At 35.3% G+C, this 5,685-nt stretch overlaps 1 long non-coding RNA gene across 1 annotated transcript; it reads left to right on the forward strand.

The window, feature by feature from the left end:
* Positions 1 to 334: 334 nt before the first annotated feature.
* On the forward strand, positions 335 to 4,119 carry LOC127874811 (uncharacterized). The gene is made up of 4 exons (XR_008047112.1): positions 335 to 531; positions 824 to 924; positions 1,669 to 1,703; positions 4,003 to 4,119. It is a non-coding gene; the product is annotated as an uncharacterized LOC127874811 (long non-coding RNA).
* Positions 4,120 to 5,685: the final 1,566 nt, after the last annotated feature.

Consider the following 5,685-nt stretch of genomic DNA (forward strand, 5'->3'; position numbering starts at 1 on the left):
TCTACGTTACCTAGTTGTAAACCCCTGGCTATGACTCCATCGAATCCAATACTTTATGGATTCAACAGTCTCCAGGACACTTTGAGCCTTTCAATACTGATGTTCTACTGGCGACCGTTGGTTTCCAAGTCATCTCCGCTGTCTCGGTCTATGGTTGACTTTCCTCCCCAGCTAATCCTTTCTGGTGCTGGATAATGAACTACTAATGCTAGAATGCTAATGCTATGAAATACATTAAGCCGGTATTCCTACTTCTATCTCAGCCGGTTACATGCAAACCACTGGTCTGGTAAGTCACCAGAAAGAATACAACCTTCATCTGCAATATCTGGTCAGTCACCAGGAAATCTACAGCCACCAGGTGGGCAGTCACTTTTACAGGCTACATTGTCACAACCTGACCTACCAAATGCTCTGCATGAATGCCTAGTAGATTCGCAGTCAGAAAGAGCAACTCAACCATCACAGTTAGTTCTTTCTGAAGATGCTGCTGCAAGAGTTGATCAACAGGTTGCTGCTGACAATAGATTGGTAATGTAACAGGGTTTTAAAATAAACATAGGCTCGGTTAATGAGATTTTTTTAGGAATTGTAATAAAAAATATTTATCATTTGAGTTTTTGCTAAAATTTTTCTAAACCTTAGTTTGTTATTTGCGGTGAGTTGTCTGTTGCCTTATAACAAGTAATATATTATTTACTTACAGTCAATTCGGTAATGCTGATATATCAGTGGTATTTAAATTTTGAAAACATAAAAAATCTAAGCAATTTTTTAAGTTATATTCACATACGGGTGTTAAGGTTTTTTCTTTAAATTCCAGCTTTCACAAAGATCCAATTTAGCAGATGCTGCAGAATCCCAGCCTTTGACATCACAGGCATCTGCTCAGGCACCTGTAGCAAGAGAAACCTTCAACTCAAGGTACACATGTATAGTGTTGCTTATAGTTTATACATTATAAGTGTAGTGTAGAATATTGGTCGCATTGAAGGATTTTTCCTCACTCAAACAAACATTTGGAGTATTGGGGTCCATTGGTTGGTCTGTTTGTTTGTAAGGTGTTTGGATTATTGGCATCAAATGTTACAAGTTTATTGAGCAAGTTAGGTTGAAGGTCATGTTTGTGACAAAGCTCTAGTTTTGAACAGTACATAAGATCATGGGCAGCCTGGGAAACTGCGAGCAATAAACATTTGAGGTTTTTCATGCAGCCCATAGACCTATGTCTGTTCTTTAGATCATGTATTAAATTTTGGCATTAAACAGCTTGTACACACGCTTAATTCATCACCTATCAGTGATTTGTTCAATTTCTTTGCGCGCATTTTCTTGTGGATACAGTATGTTATGTGCATTTTTTGGTGACATACAGGTCAAATTCGAAACAAAATATGGATGTTTTTTTTTTCATTTGTGTTGTATTTCTTAAGGTTTAAGGTCAATGTCGCCATAAGAGGTCAAATGTAAATTATGTGTTACACATACAGCCTATAAGTACCAGATTTAATGTACTGATTTTTTAAGAGTTTTTATTATTTTACATTCTTATTACTACCGGTATTTGATCATCGTTCTAGCAGCACATTGTGTATTCACTACATTAATCATCATGTTTCCTTGAATAGAAAACACTTTTATTAATTCTCTTGTGAAATCCTTTTGCAGATTTCGTGAAGACTTCACGGTGATCAAAGTATTGGGTAAAGGTGCATTTGGAGTAGTTTTTGAGGCAAAGAATAAATGGGATTTACAACACTATGCAGTAAAAAGGATTAAAGGAAAAGGGTTAGATTAAGAAAATATGCAACTTATGGCTGGTTTCAGTAAAACGAATGACAGTAATTTTTTTAGACATCTGTTTTTGGCGCCAAACGCTCACATTATAGATACATGTGTTCAGTCAACACTGTGTGATGATGTAAATATGATGCATTTTTGAATGTTGAATATAATCAGCCAATATAGGAATATATCTTCAGATCAGAATTAAACAAAAATGTAGTGGCAGGTGTTTTAAAATAAGTTTGTTGGTTCAGAATTTGTGGAAACCCGACAGAAGAGTGATACAGTTAAAAAAAACAGAGATAATTATGTTTTGACTCTCAGTATTTTCAAATTTGCTGTTTATACTTTACTTGACCTGGTTTTTATTTTGATTCATTAAGCTCAGTTTGGGAAAACCTAGTTATGGTTTACTTAATGATTTCAGGTACCGTTAAATAGATCGATGATCAAATAAAAGACTTGTACAAATATTGAAAAAATAAAAATAACTGCAAATTCTAAATAATTTGCACAAGTTTACAGCATTGTTAACCAGGTTTTCCGAAGGAAAAAACTGGTTATTAGATTGGCGAATGCGGGCGGGCTGGCTGGCTAGCGGGCTGGCGGGCGGGCGGGCGGAACAAGCTTGTCCGGGCCATAACTATGTCGTTCATTGTCATATTTTAAAATCATTTGGCACATTTGTTCACCATCATTGGATGGTGTGTCGCGCGAAATAATTACGTCGATATCTCCAAGGTAAAGGTCACACTTTGAGTTCAAAGGTCAAAATTGGCAATAAATGAGCTTGTCTGGGCCATAACTATGTCATTCATTGTGAGATTTTACAATTATTTGGCACATTTGTTCACCATCATGGGACGGTGTGTCGCACGAAAGAATCACGTCAATATCTCCAATGTCAAGGTCACCACAACTTAAAATAGATTTATTTTCAAACAAACTTACAAAGGGGGTTACTTTTGTTTTTTCATTTCAAAAGTTCAGTTTGAGTTGTCTCCCTTAATCAGATTTTTTTTCACAATGAAAACTTGGTTTTGTGACAATTTTGTCCCTTGTCTGAAGTTTATTTTATAAAGATTATTGACAGAAATGAAATTGAAGAATGGCATCCTCAGATTGGTTTTTGACTAATTCTAATTGTAAATAAACAGTTCTCGTGAATTTCGTGTTTATCATATTTTCCCGATAAAAAGCTCACTTAAAGTATTTTCTATATGTACAACATCAAGTCATCTGCATGAAAAGCGTGGGTTTCTTGATAATTGTAAAAACACACACTTGTAGCGCTGAGACCTTTCCGACCTTTTAATTTGGGTTAAAAGTTTCGTAGTTCAATTTAACAAAATTAAACCGCAAATGATTTTGAATTAACATTTCCCCTACATTCAAATTAAATGCGTTGAATCTTTGTAGCTACGCATTTTTTGTAGATAAATAATTATTGAACATGATATGTTACTGTTTACTAATTTAACAGAAAATCTGGGAAAAAAATTGATTTAAGTGTTGGGGTACTGTTTCTTGGCTGATATGGCCCATAATTACTGGTAATACATGGTTGTTAATCTAATTATTGATCCAGTGAATACGTTTAATAATTGTGTATTGTGCAATACCAAATGACAACGAAATTTGAAATACAATCACCATGAATTGGCATTTTTGATCTGAAACATGAAATAAGTGAAACATCATTAAAAATGTGGGATGCATAATTTAGAATAATTCATTATAGTTTTTGTACGTCATTATTTGTGGACAAAGTAGAAAAAACTATAAGAAATCACAAAATGCGTCTTTAACTACATGTATGGGGCCAGTTTTAAACCAAAAAAACGATAAATGAAGGTCTCGGCAATACATGTATCTTTATAACAAACTAAACTAGTGTACAGAAACTTCAACCCTCCTTTTATCAAAATCAAGCATGGCATTGAATGTGTAGTGTTTAAGGTAAAGATCATTGTTTGTGGATATTTAAGAATTTTTGAAACTTAATATCTTATAGCAAATTTAGCATGTTAAATGAAACATCAATCAACGTCAAAGGCAATAAAAGGCAAAGGCAATAAATAATCATCTGAAACTTTGTGAATTCTTTCTTAACCCGAAACAAATTGGGTGTATAATTGTAACAATTAAATTGCTGTCTTTAATGGTTTTTTTAAAAGAGCTGGTTCAGTGGATCATTTGCTCATTGTCTTTTTGCAGTAAAGATGTGAGTCCAGAGGTTCTAGCCCTGGCGCCACTCGTCCATCCATACATTGTGCGCTACTATCAGGCATGGATGGAAACCCCACCCCAAGGCTGGCAGGCGGAACAAGACTCTCATATGCATGTGCGGTTTTAAAGTCCAATCATAATTTTACAAAAATTGTTGTCAGGTACTCTTGCAATGTCAGTAGGTTTCTAGACTACAGGTTAAACAATCATAGGTTAAATTTCGAGCTCAACCAGAACTTCTATGGGGATTTGTCATGAAATAAACTCTATGGCCATACACTCTATACATCTTATTTAAGAAGGGAAGTTGTCAGTCCATGTTAAGCCACACTCTGTGAAAACCAGGAATAATTCAGGTGAGTAAAGTATCGTCCTGGACTAGCCTGTGCAGTCCGCACGTGATAATTAAGGACGAAACTTGCCGCTTTTTCTTGAATTACAGTATTTGTTTAAGGATAACTCTTTTAAACAAAAATTCAGTCTAAATGGAAAGTATTGTCCCACATCTGAGAGTATACTTTACAAGCATTCATTAAGCAATGTTTCCCAGATAGCTGCTCATTTTTCACTTACAGAGAGGGTCTTAGCTGCTTGACTTGTACTGATGAATATTCTACAGAAACAACAGATGTTTTTGTTGACAATGTTCGTCAACATGTCAAAGCGTCTGAGTCGAGTGTACCTGACTCCTTTCATTGGTCCACTGATACAAGGTCATCTATAGACACATCCAGTAGAGATACAAAAGATGACGATTATGAAAATGAGGAGGATGAGGATGAGAATGAAAATGATGGGAATAAGGGTTGGAAGGATGATGAATGGCAGGAGAATAAGAACAATGATGAAGATGATGATGGTATTGTTTTTGAAAGTAGTGAAGCCTCTAGAAAAAGGAAAACCGATGAGGTAAAGAAAAAGGCCGAGAATAATAATGATGATACCACAGAAGGAGGAGAATCAATTGACTACAGACTGCACCAAAGGCTTCAGCAATTAAGCATTAATATACACAGTTTACCGGTGCCCCCTACTTTCCTGTACATTCAGACTGAGTTATGTAAAGCTGAAACTTTGAAAGACTGGTTGGATAAAACAAAAATTCGTCTTCCTGGTGTAATTTCGAGAATTCTGAGAGAAATTACTTCTGCACTGGCATACATTCATGAAAAGGAATACATTCATAGAGACCTTAAACCGGCCAATATATTCTTTGCATTAGACAACTCTGTCAAGGTAGGTGACTTTGGTTTGGCAAAGATTATGGCCGAGGACCACGTGGGAAGTTTGGATGCAGGGAAGGTTGCTAAAAGTTTTACTGCAGGATCTGGCACTTTCTTATATATGAGTCCAGAACAGGTATGTGAGACCAGAATTGCATACAGAATTTATGGGGTTCTGCAGTTTAACTATAACAAATTCTACTGTACACGACTGATTTGATTTGATATTACAAATTTCATGCATAAAACCGCTGTTTTGAAATATTTAGAAACAAATACCGGTATATGTTAATTCAATGAAAGTTTAACCTTATTATGTTGTTCAGTTTATTTAAATAAAACGAGTTTTAAAAACTAAACTTACAGCTCTAGTTTGGAGACTGTTTCAGTATACCTTCGTTAGTTAGGTTGTGTTAATACCAGTTGCTTTAATATTTTGAAACTCAAA

The sequence above is a fragment of the Dreissena polymorpha genome, chromosome 3, assembly GCF_020536995.1.
Source record: "Dreissena polymorpha isolate Duluth1 chromosome 3, UMN_Dpol_1.0, whole genome shotgun sequence".
Classification (NCBI taxonomy): domain Eukaryota; kingdom Metazoa; phylum Mollusca; class Bivalvia; order Myida; family Dreissenidae; genus Dreissena; species Dreissena polymorpha.